This window comes from Danio aesculapii, chromosome 21 (assembly GCF_903798145.1).
Source record: "Danio aesculapii chromosome 21, fDanAes4.1, whole genome shotgun sequence".
Taxonomy (NCBI): Eukaryota; Metazoa; Chordata; class Actinopteri; order Cypriniformes; family Danionidae; genus Danio; species Danio aesculapii.
In genome coordinates this window covers 7,814,599-7,831,955 of record NC_079455.1, presented here as the reverse complement: position 1 = coordinate 7,831,955, position 17,357 = coordinate 7,814,599, and the positions used below count along the sequence as shown (strand labels likewise).

The following is a 17,357-nucleotide window of genomic DNA, read 5'->3' as shown; positions in this document are numbered from 1 at the left end:
GCTTTTTGTAGTTATTTTTGTCTACATCTATGTAAAGCTGCTCTGACACAATCTACACTGTAAAAGTGTTTTAGAAGTAAAGATAACTTAATTAATTTTCCTTCAGATTAGTCCCTTTATTCATCAGGAGTTGCCACAGAGGAATGAACCGGCAACTTATCCAGCATATCTTTTACACAGCACATGCCCTTCCAGCTGCAACCCAGTACTGGGAAACATCCATACACACTCATTCAAACACATACACAATGGAAAATTTAGTTTATTCAGTTCACTTATAGCGAATGTCTTTGAACTGTAGAGAAACCGGGGCACCCGGAGGAAACCCACACAAACACGGGGAGAATACTGAGCCACCATGTCACACCAGATAACTTCATCATTCATTCATTTTTCTTCGGCTTTGTCCCTGATTTTATCAGGGGTCGCCACATCGGAACGAATTCTAAATTATTCTGGCATATGTTCTACCCAGCACTGAGAGTACACTAACTTGTGAACCCCCAGTGCTGGGAAAAACCCATACGCACTCACATATACACTATGACCAGTTTACTTTCGTAAAAATAACTACTTATTTTTTCCTCATCCATTAAAGGTGCTATACAATGAAAATGTGGACATACCTAGATATCTGAATAATGAAACAAAAATTTCAGTATATGGAAATAAAATACCATGAACCTCAAACATCATTGTTTCCTTATTCTCGTGTAAATCCCAGTAGGGTAAAATCCTGATCAAAACAAAAAAACAATTTGAACAAAATACTGACTCTGACGATCTACACTGCATCATCAATATGCGGGCCCTCAGCAACGTTCGATTGGCCAAAACGTTTTCTACTGAGATTACAACAATTATTTCTATTCATTCATTCATTTATTCTGTAGCAAAGTTAGCTTAATGTGTGCATATTAATGATCAGCAATTACAAGTTATTATTAATTATAAATATTCTGAATTAACTTATAGTTAGTTTAATAAATATAACAATGACTTAGCCCGCTTGTCTGAGCAAAATCTGTAATTATTTATTTATTTAGAAAGAGAATTATTGCAACTTCTTGTGAAGTAGATGAATAGTTTAGAATTGTATTATTATTATTTTATTTTATTAAACTTAATTAGTTGGTAGCAAGGATATTTTACTGTTAAAGTGACCGTTTCTGTGAGGGGAAACTAAGACAATTCAACGTGGTTATAGCTCGATTTATTGGGGTGGGCTGAATTTTGAGATTTGAGTCTATTTCAATCTGTTTGTTAGGTCGTGACATATGGAATACTGTTTCCGTGTCCAAGCAGCTACTCATTTGAATTAAGAAAATATTTGTTTATGGCCACTTTTTAGTCATATCACACTTTAAAGTGATTTTTATATGAAATCATAGTGTACACATTGGTCTCAAGACTCGTTGCATCACAAATACAAAAATTTTAACAATGTAAAATGTAAAATGTATAACTTTCTAGCCATTAGATATTAGGCATGGACATATATATTGTGATCGTGATTTTTGAAAGTATTACATCTATTTGTGAATGTTTATTATTACCATTTGATGAGAGCTCCCCATACAGTTTGATAGAGCACTTGGAGCTGGAACCCGCTTCACGTGACGTCACACTTAATAAGCGGATTGTACGTATCTTTGGGTGTGTGTGGGTTCAAAGATGGTGGGGTTTTTTCTTTAGAATGTCTTTGAAGATGGGATAGACTGGCTCTGCCCAGCATCTTGGTAGATAAGATGTCACCGAGTGACTTTCACCAGCAGACTCGCTGGCACCAGGTGCCATAAACTGAACCAAGAACACTTTAGGGGCAAGAATGGAATTTTACCTCCAGACTATAATTTACAAATCATTCATTCATTCTTTCATTTTCCTTCGGCTTAGTCTCTTATTCATCAGGAGTCGCCACAGCGGAATGAACCGCCAACTTTTCCAGCAAATATTATACACAGCGGATGCCCGTCCAGCTGCAACCCAGTACTGGGAAACATCCATACACACTCATCCACACACATACACTACGTCAAATTTAGTTCATTTAATTCACTATAGCGCATGTCTTTGGACTGTGGGGGACACTGGAGCACATGGAGGAAACCTATGCAAACACAGCTGGGACTTGAACCAGCGACCTTCTTGCCGTGAGGCGACAGTGCAAACTGTTGAGCCATCGTGTAGCCTGTTTCTATTGCTAAAAATTAATAATTGTTTCCCTTTATTTTTAGATTTAGCTAAGTATGTGTTATACTAACTTTGTATGGACTTTTATTTTGAAAATGAGACCACAAATTGTTTACAGCTCGTCAGAATGCAAAATACAGGATATACAGATTATAAATGTATGCAATGCTACCGCAAACAGGCATACGGTCTGTTTAAATGTATCTTTGATTAGTTTAACGTATCTGTAGTGGCATACCTTTGTAATAAGGCAACAAACACTTTTAGACTGTTGATTTAGTGTTTAATAAGCAGAGCTTATTAGTTTTCATGACCATTACAAATACTTAACAATTTATATATAATATTATAATTTACACTTACATATACTACATAAAAGTCAGAATTATTAACCCCCCTGAATTATTAGCCCCACGTTATTTTTTTTCCCAATTTCTGTTTAATGGAGAGAAGATTTTTTTCAACACATTTCTAAACATAATAGTTAAAATAACAATTTTTAATAACTGATTTATTTTATCTCTGCCATGATGACAGTAAATAATATTTTACTAGATAATTTTAAGATACTTCTATACAGCTTAAAGTGACATTTAAAGGCTTAACTAGGTTAATTAGGTTAACTAGGCAGGTTAGGGTAATTGGGCAAGTTATTGTATAACGATGGTTTGTTCTGTAGACTATCGAAAACAAATATAGCTTAAAGAGGCTAATAATTTTGACCTAAAATGGTTTTAAAAAAAATTAAAACTTCTTATATTCTAGCTGAAATAAAACAAATAAGACTTTCTCCAGAAGAAAAAATATTATCAGACATACTGTAAAAAATTTCCTTGCTCTGTTACACATCATTTGGGAAATATTTAAAAAAGAAAAAAAAAATTCAAAGGGTGGCTAATAATTCTGACTTTAATTCTACCTTCTATTTAGACACCAGATAACAATTTAACACATTATATTAATGGATTCTATGGCATTAAGTTGCAGAAAGAATATTTATAAAATGGTCCCTTTCATGTAAATGCAGTGGAGAGAGCTGGAATATGCTAGTCAAGCAGTCCCCCGCATGTCCTGATTTAATGACTGGAATTTGAGTTTTATTTTTAGCTTCCAATCATTATTATTATTACTATGTGACCTCCAAAGGATTGAGTTCTGCAGGTCAATAACACATGGCGTTGTCATCTCAAAAATCACTTTCATTTGACCTTTTCTGTTCCCTGCTGGTGGAAAGACTTAGCCAATCGAACCCAAACAGTGGGGTCTTTAGCCATTTTAAACAAACAGCTAAAGACACACATCTTTCATCCAAACTGTATTGTCTGAGGTAAATACGGTCAGTCATGTGCATGTGGAGTTTTGTTCGGGCATGATTAAAGCTCACCTTCCCGTAGTAACACTGATTAGCTTGTTCAGGTGTTTTTGATTAGGGTTGGAGCTTAAAGCTGATGTCACAATTGACTTTTCTTCCCATAGACTTCCATTCATACGCACTCGAATGCGTCAGACCGGAAACACAGGGTCATGCGTTAAGTTTCGCAGTTCACTGCGGTGCAAAGTTCAAGCTTGGTGAACTCTGACCTGCGAAACCACATCACTTGACTGCGTGAGACCAATCGAGGATCAAAACAGGACCTCTCTGGACAGAAATTTAAAACATGGAGCAATCGCTCGCTTTTTTACATGTCTAACCATTTTGTTTAATCCTGCCCCTTTTCGCAGCGCAGTACAACAGAATTTCGCACACACAAAGCCCAGTGTGACCGTAGCTTTAAAGCTGCGGTCACACTGGACTTTTCTCCCCATAGACTTCCATTCATAAGCACGTGAATGCGTCAGACTGGAAATGCAAGCTTGTGCGTTAAGTTTTGCAGTTTGCTACATTGGATCAAACCATGACCTCTCTGGACAGAAATTTAAAATATGGACCAATCGCTGGCTTTTTCAAATGTCTAATCATCTTGTTTAATCCCGCTCCTTTTCTCAGTGCCATACAACAGAATTTTGCATGCTCAAACTGAAAAAAAAAAAAAAAAGTGTGACTGCAGCTAAACTCTGCAGGAATGTTGCTGCATCTCAATTCACATACTTATATTACACCCTAAAAGTATGTACCTTTTTTTTGTAAAGGAAAACTATATAAATTGAGCGCGTAACAGAAGAGTATGCAAGCTTTGGTACATACTATTTCCTTGTTAACAGATTGTTGCTTAGTTACGTCACATGTCAATCATCTTGACACATCAGCCACATTTCTTTCACATTTAATTACCTACCTTATTGGAGAAGCAGCAGCAGGTTAATCTGCCATTTGTGAGTCTTTCATGCAGAGAAATCTCTTCAGCTCTTTGGGTAATTATGCCCAAACATATCTTGATATAAGTTCACATTGTTGTTGCAGATGAACTATAACACAGAAAACTTGCCTGCCTGTACTCACCATCTGCCTGTAGTGGTGGGCAAAGCGAAGCTTCATGAAACACTGAAACAGTCAGAGCAAATGTGTCGAAGCTTCGAAACGTTTCAAAACCCCACTCTACCGTGATACCTAGTGGTCATTTTTTTATGTATTGCACTGAAATAGCTTTAGCTGAGAACAGTTGAGCAAACTGAGGTATTAAAACCTGCTTTGTAAGAATGGGTCTACAAGTGATTTAGAGGAGTGGTTAGAGTTCCTGACTACTGTGTGGGGATACTGTCTTCAAATCCAGGCTGATGAAGCTATTTTGAAATGCTTTAATATCAGTTTGAAATGCTTTGTTCTTGTACTATTTTGTTTCAACATTGGTCTGACATCCAAATAAACACTTTGTGAATAAATATGTCTTGTTTTGGTTATAAAACAGGGTTGTTGCTAGATCAGCCAGAAGTTAACAAGAATTATTTATATTATTCAATAAATTTCCCATTGTATTTTATTAACATCTACCCAAAAGTCATTTGAAGCTCAGTAACAACATGCACACGCACAGTCTACTAAGCTACATGAGACAGAAGATTCAACAGACCCTGTTAGTCAAATGCAGATTTGCCAGGTCTCGAAGCGCTTCTGAACTGATCGATGTTTTGAATCGCTTTAGTCACATGACCTGGGGGTTTCGGATCATGCTTCGGTGCAGTGTTTTGAAACACTTGCGTTGTGGGATCCCCATCCCTATCTGCCTGATATTAGACTATGATTCTGGATTTCCTGTGTACACATGTTCGCCCCTGTGTTGACCATAGCTTGCCTGACCATCTTGCTAATAAACCCTGCGTTTGGATCCCTGTTGTCAGCGTCCATTTCTTGTTACAAAAGCAGGCAGTTATTGACATTATTGACATAGTTTTGTTTGTGTTTTACATCAGATACTACTGTTTCAGATAAAAGAAAGATTATCAAAAGTAATCTTAATGATTATTGATGACACTTAGTTTTCTAAAGAATTGTGGTGTTGCTCTTCCTATATGGTGTGTGATTTAAACAATAAACAAAAACAGTAGGAAGCAACTAAATAAGCTAAATAATGACATAAGAAACCAATTGAAATCACACTGTTAGAAATAAATGTGACTTGATAAATTCCATCCTACAGAGAACCAACTGTGTGACATCAGTTAATGGTGTAATTTTGCATATGTTTGCTTTGCGTTTGCTTTAACACTCGTGTCAAACACTCAAATACAACCAGTGGTGGACAGAGTACTTAAAAATCATACTCAAGTAAAAGTACCATTACTAGCCCTAAAATGTAGTGCAGGTAGAGTACAAGTATTTATTGTAAATATTATTCAAAGTAGGAGTAAAAAGTGGCCATTTTAAAAGTACCTAAAAGTCGTGAGTAATGAGTATTATGCTGTGAACGGCCAATGTGGGTGTGTAAACGTAACATTCTGTAGTGCAGTTATACAGAAAACATCTGTCATCTTCTCATAAGTGACATTCAGTCTAAACAGTCTCTCGGCCATTGCGTGTAAAGATTTTGGTTATCTTCTTGGACACTTTTAATGCTTCCAAACAATTTGCTGCATGTCTTAAGGTAGTTCAGTATGATGTGATTTGCCCTCTGTGTGCGATTTGATTCGACAGGAATCACAGGACTGATTTTTCTAATCCCCATAGACAAGAAACAATAAAGTAGTGACTGCAGGTTGAAGGAAAGTAGTGGAGTAAAAGTACTGATTTTGCGCTAAAAATGTACTCAAGGTAAAGTAAAAGTACACATTTTGAAATCTACTTAGTAAATTACAATTCCTGAGAAAAACTACTCAATTACAGTAATTTGAGTATTTGTTACTTTACACCACTGAAATACAATCTTTGAAACTTCCATGTCTGATCTGTGTGATTTTAAAACTTTCTCTTCGGCTGCCCTCATGAGTATATTACTGGGAAAAGATCCACAATTCTCTGTTGCTTTTTCGACACAGGATAGCAGAGAATTGTAAAATGTAGATAATTCCTCATGGGTGGCTCAAGCTAAGCGATTTTCAGATTGTTGATAGCGAATGATGCTCAGTAATTGTCTGCCATGTGCGTTATATCCCCCCGGTCAAAACAGAAGCAACATTTGTCATATTCCATCAGCGGTTTTTGTGTGGATGCTCTGAAAAACCTGCTGTACAATTCAGCCTTTGGACTGGCTTTCAGATGATTCATAATCAGCTCTGTGTATTAATTAAAACTCGATTGTTTACACAATGAAGGAAATTAACAGGAAATAAAAAAGAGCTCAACTTAGTCATGTCTAAATGAGGGTGTTAATGTCACTTTAATTTGTTTATTTCTGCAATGTTGCATGCTACTAGCACAAAAATTACACACTTCACCTTTACACGTTGAAAATGTATGTTTATTTAATTGTAAAACTGGTAATAAAGTATATTACACATCTTTTGCATCATTAAAACTTGTATAATGGCAACACTTTATAAAGCCCTCATTGGAAATACTTGCTCACACAGCCGTTTATATCGAAGTTAATATTTACCCGAACACCAAATTGGTGTTTCGTAATTTCTAATTTTTACGAGGTGGACAGGGATGGATTAAGAACACATTGTGCCCTGGGGCTATACCAAATCCAAGGGCCCCCTTTAATTTTTTTTTACCTCACAAAAGTATATATATATACCAAGCCTCAGTTCTCAGTTTAGCACCGGTGCCTCTGTTTTTGAACAGTAGCAAACCGAAAGGAATACTTCACATTATCGATGAGAGAAAGAATAACGCAAAGTGACATTTCCTGTGTCATAGCAAAAATTAATTCTTCAGCCAATCAAGGACCTTGGGGCTTCAGCCCCACCTAGTCTTAATGTTAATCCGGCTCTGGAGGTGGATCGTTAGCCCAATGCTCAACCCCCAACCTGGAGGACCAGGACATACACTATGGACAATTAAGCTTACCCAATTGACCTATAGCGCATGTCTTTAGACTTGTGGGGGAAACCGGAGCACCCGGAGGAAACACACACGAATACAGGTAGAACATGCAAACTCCAAACAGAAATGCCAACTGACCCTGTTGGGGCTAGAAACAGCGGCCTTCCTGCTGTGAGGGGACAGAACTACCCTCTGGGCCACCGTGCCACCCCTTATTGGAAATACTAGGTGTTAGTAAAATACTTTTGAACCTTTATGACTTAAAAAATAATTATATTGTAATCAATCTTAAGGTTCTTTGCCCCATCAAGGGTTAATTAATGCTCAATTGTGTATGCATAATACATTTAATGCCTCATACAGGTTAACCTTTTCTGTAAAGCAACCTTGAGTTTAGAAAAAAACGATATAAATAAAACTTCAGTTGCTCAAGCCAGCGACAAGGGTAATGATTAGCATCTTGGAACAGCAGCAGTTTTACCTCAAACCAGTGAAGTATGATAACATCCACAGATTATTCGTTCATTTACTCTGCCTAACTCAAGAAGTGTGCAAAAAGAAGCCATCTGTAACGGTGAAGCAGATATTCTGCTGAAATGTTATAGCTATCATTGCAGCAAAAGAACTGGATACATAAATACGGACACAGTCTGGCATTACTTGTGCAGATTTATTCAGACTACTTTTGTAAAAGACAAAAACAGTACATCTGTGATTTTTATTTTTTCATCTGGCAATTAAGAAAATATAAAGCATTAAAATTGTGAGCAACAAAATACACTCACCAGCCACTTTATCAGGTACACCATTTCCAACTGTTTGATAACACAAATTTCTAATCAGCCAACCACAAAGCAGCAACTCAAAGACGATCTGCTTCAGTTGAAAACGAGCATAAGAATGGGGAGGAAAGGTGATTAAGTGACTTTGAATGTGGCCTAGTTGTTGGTGTAAGACGGGCTGGTCTGAGTATTTAAGAAACTGCTGATCTTCTGGATTTTTCACGCACAACCATTTCTAGGGTTTGCAGAGAATGGTCCGAAAAAAAGAAAATATGCAGTGAGCAGCAGTTCTGTGAGCGCAAATGCCTTGTATAACTGAGGTATGCAGAAGAGCATCTCTGAATGCACAACATGTCAAACCTTGAGGCGTCGAACCTCCAGTCAGCTAAGAACAGGTAACTGAGGCTACAGTTTGCACAGGCTCACCAAAATTGGACAATAGAAGATTGGAAAAACAGCCCCCAGTGCGTCCTGGTGCTGGCTAAGAGATCCTATATTACAATTCGAAAGCACACAAACAATCATGCAACATTTTTTTGTAAATGTAGCTTTATATACAGTACATTTCTACAGTCAGAAGTACGTATTTCTGCATTTCGTCTTTAAAACGAACAATACAGGCAGTATGATGCCGTTCCTTTTCATGCTTACGAGCTGACCGCTTACCTCCGTAGGAATGGCTTTCCCACTTACCCGTTGTACAGATAGCTCTCAATGTACGTTGGCAGACTTGAGACACAGAGAGGAGTTGACCACAAAGGGTTCGAGTGCGGCAAAGAACGGTTCCAGAAAGAAGGTAAGACAAAAATAGAAGACAAAAAATAAAACAAACAAGTAAATAACAAGGTGAGAATGTGGTAAAACGTGGTAAAAATCAGGCGAAGGCTTTTCTTTTTCTGGAAACCACTATTGGTTGGGTTTAGGGAAGGAGGAGGGTGGGTAAGTTGATCAGTCTGTCAGTCAGTCATTCAATCAGTTGACAGTCAGTCAACAGCGGCCTCAGTAAATTTATAGCAAGCAAGAATTGCACTTGCGAGAAAATTTTGAGATCTAAAAAAACATACACAGTGGCCTCTGGTGGGTTCGCGAAAGCAAAAACTGCAAAGAGAATGTAGCTTTTGGGACGTGTTTGGCGCTCTCCAGAAATGTTTAGTGGTACGTTTTCAAAATGAGCCTGGGTTGCAATCATGATATACAGGCATGATATACGCTGCACAATTAATCGAAAAAAGATTGCGATCTCGATTCGACCCTACACACGATCTTAATTCAGCTTTTCTACAATTCAGCCAATTATATTTTCAAGGTCAGGGGAGAAGCCTAAAGGTGGGCGCAAAAGTCTTCACAGCAACATGGACACCTCCAAATGGCGTTACACCTCCAAGTATTACATACTGTATTTATAAAGTATAATTCACCCAAAAATATGATTTCTGTCTTCATGTAATGATATATTTGCGGCCGCAAAATCACACAAGCTGACCGCGAGCTGTTTGTTTACTACCGAGAGGACGCGCACATGCCTGCCAATGATCCTTAGTTTAGTGAACAGAACCTACATAGGCTGTAAATAACAGGTATAAAGTTGTAAATAACGTTCAGTTGTTTGCACAGAGCAATCGTTTGAGAGCCGCGTGGGAAGCATGATTTGCATGTGTGTGTTTTTTTCTCACAGTGACGGCAGCCATGAGCCGGACTCGGATGTGAAACTGAAACTGGCCGCACATCATTTGAATTATAATATTGCATTTTAGAGTTATGATTACGACAAGCATTTGATACTTTTTTTCTTTCATAGCAAACACAAAGTGTAAATAAATGTTTAACAGTGTCAGTATAACTGCACTAGCTTATGTAATGCAGGAGGGAATTTGATAATGACAAATGTCTTATTTTACCAGTGAAAATAATGGTCTAATAATGTTGACAATGACAAATGACAAGAATATGTCTCAAAAATAATAATTCAACTTCAGAATTATGAATAGTTGTATTCTAATGTAATCACTTTACTGTGAATTAATAACCAGGACATATTTACAACCAATACAAATCTATACAAAATGCTGCATTTTAACCAACAGTAGATAGGCCTACACATAGGCCTAACATTATTAGTGTTGTTTTACCATATGTTTGAGAAATAACACTATTAACAGCCTACTCATATTAACCTTTATTTTACATCCACAGAATCATGAGAAAATCGTGATCTTGATTAAGCAAAAAAAGCGCGATTCTCATTTTAGCCAGAATCGTGCAGCCCTACAGGCAAACTTATTTAACAGTAATTATAATATGTTCATAATTGACACCAACAGGCGACTGTAATTAACCCACTCAATTAATGTGGGTTACATTTATGATGTCTTCATACTTCAAACTTCATACTTGACGATGAAAGGATGAGAGAATGTTAGTGTTTTAAATGGATGTTAAAGTATTTTCATTGGGGTTGTGAAGATAAGCTTCTTATTTCTTCGGAATAACAGGATGTAAACCATCTCTTTAACATGAATGGTTTTAAACTGTCCCGTGTAGCTTTGGATTTACATTTGGGGCTGTTGTCCTGCCAGAAAACAAATCTTCTCTAAAGTTACAGCGACGCGTCAACACAGCATGATTCTGCCACCATCATGCTTCACATAGCAGGGATGCTGTGTTTCTGATGAATAGTGCTTATATTGCCAAATACGCCGTTTAGTCTGATGGCCAAAACCTCGAGTTTGGTCTTCCAGGATAAAACCGTTCTTCCAGCTGGCTTAGTCTCCACATGGCCAAAGTGATTTCCTCCCCAATGTCCTTCATCTGAGATCAGTCTCTGTATCTTTCCTCTGATTTGAGCTTTTTTCAGTTTCCCGATGCAAATTCCACCATAACACTAATCTTAATGGGAAATGCCATGATTTGTGATACAGCCTATTTAAACAGCATCGGAAAGAACAAATTGGCTGCCTTAACTATTATTTTGGTTTCATGTTGAGTGGTTATAAATTCATTTGTTATATACTGTATGAATTTGCATTGATCTGATGTGATCATTTTGATCTTTCTTTTGGTGACACTTTTTTTAAGGTATAATTCTCACTATCAATAAACCATTAACTAAGACATGCTTTTATCTCAATAAGTACTCATTTGCTGCTTTGTTAGAAAGGTAGTAGTTGGATTTAGATATTAGGTAGGATTAGGGATGCAAAATAAGATCATAATTTAGAAATACTAAAAAAATAGAAGTAATAAAACAATCTTAGGCCCAATCCCAATTTTATTTTTGTACCCCTACACTTTACCCTTCCCCTTAGCCCTTGAAACAGAGTGTGAAGGGGAAGGGCTTCAAAATGTACCCCTAAGAATTGGGACACCACTACAGCACCTGACACATCATCATATGTCATTGTGATCTCTTGCTTCATATGAGATCAGACGACCGTGACTGCTGTAGTTATTCCAGTTGTGTTATTTTTTTGGTATTTATCTTCAGAAAATTACTGAAGACAAATATCATGTTATCAAAAACTATCAAATGAGGCAATCAGATCATAACTATACTGCGCATTTACACAGTGGCCATTTTCATCTATGTAAACACACGAAAAACAACATTAACATTATAGCAGACACTGTAAAAAGCTCATTCCCAGCCCCTAGACTTTTCTGACAGGGTATTCGAGTGTCATCGAGTGACAGAATGTTGTGGGACTGCTATACAGGAGTTATTATTATGGATTATAGATAGCGAAATTGAGCTGTTTTTATTTCAGCATTTTTTTTTTGTGTGTGTTTTTTTTTTTTTTTTTTTAGTAAACACGAACGCGGTTATGACTATATTAAAACATGTTTTTTTGTTGTAAAAATTCGGAATAATGACAAAAAAGTACTATTTTGTGGATCTCCTTACTTCCGGGTGTAGCTATGCTGCCGTTGTGGCTGGTGTATTCTGGGAAACTTCCATAAGGTTCACATATTTGATTCTCATCTTGAAGTGTTGTCTGCTAAGTCTGTCACAATTATCTGTTAGTGTCAGGGAGATGTAGGTTTTTACGATCATTTTCATACATTGATGACACACATGAACTCATATGTGTTTTATTCTGTGCGAAATTGCAACGTCTTCAGGCAATCACACGATTTCTGTACCTTGGAGTGATTCCTGACCTTGAAGGAATCTGCTATGGCCTGCCTCCAGCTATTCTCTATGAACAAGCCCACCCAATGGCCACACGAGAGATGTGTATCTGATCTCATATGTAGCCTGTCCTGCTTCCTCTATTCCGAAAGCGATGTTATCACAGGCACATGCCATGTTGATATATTTTAGAGGTGCATATAACTGGTATGCAGGTGCTCATGTGCGAGATATGGCAATAAAGAAGTGCTATTGCGTATCATTTGGGGACCTTGCAACGTATGTTATAATAATAAAAAAGTGCATTTCCAACCTGTCATTTATTTGGCTTTCATCCCTGATGCACATCCACTTGCCACATCCAAAGTGACTTTTGACCCATAACCAGATGTTGACTTAAAGATGCAGGCATTGCCCATGTGATGGAACCTGTTGTGAACAACAGGAAAAGAAAATAAGCATTTTTGGGGGGCAGCACAGTGGCTCAGTGGTTAGTACTGTCACCTCACAGCAAGAAGGTCACTGGCATTAGCATTTCTGTGTGGAGTTTGCATGTTCTCCCGGTGTGAATTAATTATCTGACTAATTATCCGTAGTGTATGAGTGTGTGTGTGTGTGTGTGTGTGTGTGCGTGTGTGTGTGTGTGTGTGTGTGTGTGTGCGTGTGTGTGTGTGTGTGTGTGTGTGTGTGTGTGTGTGTGTGTGTAAGTGAGCGTGTATGGATGTTTCCGAATACTGAAGCTGCTGCATAAAATATATTGCGGAATAGTTGGCGTTTATTCCACTGTGGCGACCACTGAAATGGAGACTTAGCCAAATGAAAATGAATGAATGTGTTGTTTGTGTTGACAATCTGAAGCATCACAGACATTGAATCGTTTGCCATGGACTATGACACACTACTTAACAAGAAATTCCATATAGAATCTTGTGTCCTGATGCTCATTTGTTGTTTATGAATCCTCAAGACACCATACATCAAGCAAAGTGTGGCGAAATAGTAAAAAAAAATAATCTGAACATGCTTTAAAAGGGTCACGAAACACCAAAACACATTTTTTGAGATGCTGACAGTCATATATATGTCCCACACTGCTAAAAACACTATTAGGACACATATTTCACAAAAAAAGTGAAAATGTGTTGTTTTTTCATTATTTCAAGCAAATTCATTCTTCCGGTTTGAAACAAATTTTTAAAGCTGCGTCACGGCGATTAGATACTTGCATGTAATCCAGCATGGATCTCTTTTTAAAAATGACGCGGCTCCAGTTGATGTTGATTGTCCTGTCTTTATGGATTTGGTAAGTGCGTGTGATCAGTGTTCTTTGTTTGTTTATTCAAATGGCAAAGTTGGTTAGTATCAGCAGTACTCTTTCAGTTTCTAAAGACATACCTTAGTAAAGATTTAGTTACTAAGTTAACAGTACGTTAATATCACTACAATATTATGGACTGAAAGATCCGCTGTAAATGCTGGATCCAATTGTAAACCAAATTGGCACAGCATTTAGTTCTAGGCTTCCAATATATGCCTTTCAGTTAGTGGTCTATAAGGCCGTGGCAACTTTCAATCATCATCAATAGTCCCAAAGATTTAATTTAGAGGAGCTCTCGAGACTTACCTGAGCTCAGACTCCACTCTCACCCTACAAAACGAGAGGGAGCCCCGGGCTCAAGGATCTTCTGAGCTTAGGGCTGTCTCCTGGGACAGCCTACCAAGCACACCTTATTATCAATCATCAGCTAAGTATGAACTCTCGAAACCCTGCTTATAGCAGGCACAGTAGAAAGTGTTCTCTGATGCAGCATGCATAATCTTTATATGTTATTTTTTTTGTCGTTCAAGCTTACAATAAATAGAGAACCTTGTGAACGAACACTGATTCATACATTCTGCATTAAGACATGCACTGGTGTCAGGGAGGATGCTGCCACGAATACATGATGTATTCAAGACCTTTCTTTGGTTCCTTGCCATCAACACTGATCTTACCATCAGTTTTGGGGCTAGATTCCAAGTACTTATATGTCCATATGTATAACAAGACTAGTGAGACAGCTGAGCCTTGGTGGGCACAGACCAGGAGTGGGCAAATTTAACCCAGCAGAGCTCCAATCCTGAAAATATTTGATCAAACTGCAATAAAAATCTCATCTGTGTGTAGCTTTCTATTAGACATTAAACCTTGATTAGTTTTCTCTGCTGTTTAATAAAGGTTGGAGCGGAACTTTGCAGGATTGTGGCTCTCCAGGAGAGAATGGCTCTCCATGACATAGGCAGTATATAATTAAGATTTTATCAAGGTACTCAAATTATTTAAAGATAGTTAAAATTAAGAAAAGTCAAATTATTATTCAAGTGTTAAAGTGATTCTAATATAAAAAATGTCAGCAATGCAAGTATTTTTGGGTAATATGCTTTTGGAGCAATGTTTATTTAGAACTTAATCAGCCTATTACAATGATTTCCGAAGAATCAAGTGGCAAGTTTATTTGCAGCAAAGTAAACCTCTAGGTTATAGTTCAGCACTTTTGTGTACAATTCAGCTTCTAGTGTACATTGGTGTGGGTGTTTAGATATTTCCTTTACTCATAAATGTTTTCTAGTCCCTCTGGTGTAATAACTATAACATTTGTACTGGTGTCTACAGTAATTTAGCCAAGAGTGTGATTATATGTAGGTTAGAGTGCAGGTGCATTGATGTTAGTCCATGTGAGGCACAGGAGGAATTCATTCAATTAGCTAAATCATACAGTATTTCTGCACCTAAATATGACACCTAAGGTGAGCTTTATTAAGCTGAAAACAGATGTCTTATTAAAAAAATGAAAATAAAACACCAGCAGAGAGCCCTGTTTTAGCTCCTCCTGGAGTTTTGGTACGGAGCCATCCACAATTGCCATCACAACCTGCATGTGGGCAAAAGCTCAAAAACCTCCCGGAGCAACCATTAAGCCAAATGGTACCACTCCCCTCTGTGACAGACCTTGTAGTCCTCTTTTAAGAACACTTCAGCCTTATAGAAAGCACTGTAATTTGAGAGCATGCATCTCCGCAGGACATATCTGAGCTGTGCATGCACTCCTGAAGCACTCAAACCATTCTTTTCTGTTAGCTTTGGCTTTGAAATTTCTTAAAATTTCATTCTGGTTTCAGTCAGTTCATCCTTTATAGTCTACAACAGGGGAACTTGCAGAGGAGGCAATGGAGGTGGTGTCTCCTAAAAACATTGCATGAGAAGATGTGTGAGTAGTGTATTATTCCAAGGGAAGCAAGACTTGTGTGAGTAGTAAACTATGGGGAGGTAAGCAAGATTTGTGCAAGTAGTATACTTTGACAAAGGATGTGAGACTTGTCCGAGAAGTATACTATGACGATGGAGGAGAGACTCATGCGAATAGTATACTGTTGTGTGCAAGTAGCATACAGGCTCGGGAGGTTAGGCGCACACGTCAGTAGCATACTATGAAACAGGATATAAGAACTGTGTGTAAGTAGGATACTATGGCGAGGTAAGGGAGACATATCTCTGAGAAGCATACTAGGACAAGTGAGGCGAGACACGTGTAATTAATATACTATGCGGAGTCAATATGCATACAAGTAGCATGCTATGGCAAGGGTGGCAAAACACATGTGAGTAGCAAAGAATAGCTTGGTAGACAAGATACTTGTTAGCATGCTATGGCAAGAGAGGAAAGACATGTGATTAGCATACTATGATGAGAGAGGCGAGACTCATGCTTGTAGTGCACAGTGGCAAGGGAGGTGAGACACTTTTGAGTTGCGTATTATGGTGTGGGAGGCAAGACCTGTGCATGACTAGCATACTATGATGAGATAGACGAACCTGAATGCATGAGATGCAAAAGACATGCAAGAAATATACTATGGCAAGGTATCCAAGATGCGTGCAAGTAGCATACTATGGTGAGGGAGGCAAGACTTTATAGTAAAAATAGTATACTTTGAGAGGGAGACCCAAGACATGTGAATGAGTAGCATACTAAGGCAAAGATGGCTAGACAAGTTTCAGTTGCATACTATGTGAGATAATATGCATGTCACAATACTATGGCAAGGGAGGCAAGACGTGTGCATGAGTAGCATACTATGATATGAGAGGTGACACATGTAACATACTATTCAAGATAGTCAAGATTTATAAAAGTTGTATATTCATGCAAAAGTGGCAAGATGGCAAGACTATGTCATGGGAGACAAGATGAATGTGAGCATACTATGGCAAAGGAGGCAACACAGGTGTATACTCTTACAAGAGAGGTGAGACTCGTGCCAGTGGTATATAATGGCGTGGGAGTTCAGACACTTGCGAATAGCATACTATGACAGAGGAGGTGAAACATGGAAGAAGTATACTATGGCAACGGAGACAAGATGCACGAGAGTGGTATACTGAGGCAAGGGAAGGGAGATTCATCTGCAAGTAGTGTACTAGAACAAGGAAGTATACTATGCGAGGGAGTCGAAATGAGTACAAGTAGCAAACTGCAAGGGTGACAAGACGTGTTAGTAATATACTATGGCATGGAAGATAAGCATGTGATTCATGTGAGGATACTATGATGAGGGAGATGAGATGCTTGGGAGGCAAGACAAGTGTTCAAGTAATTAAAAATGTCTCAACTATTTTAATAGCCTATATCTGGGCACATTTTGCTGCTTGTAAGTTTGCCGGGACAGTCCACACTAAAGGTACAGTGGTAATATTGTTGATCTCCTATGACACTGTTAAGGGCACATATGAAAAAATCCTATCTCTCCCACTCACTGAGTGGCAGAACGCAATGTTGAACGTGTCATAATTGCTTATTTGATGTTTGATACATTCAATAAGTGTACTTTCTTTGAGCAGCTAAATGATTCA

General features: G+C 38.0%; 1 protein-coding gene across 3 annotated transcripts in view; it reads left to right on the top strand.

The window, feature by feature from the left end:
* The window catches only part of sgcd (sarcoglycan, delta (dystrophin-associated glycoprotein)), a 374,313-nt gene that overhangs the window by 329,028 nt on the left and 27,928 nt on the right, over positions 1-17,357 (top strand). The window lies entirely within an intron of this gene.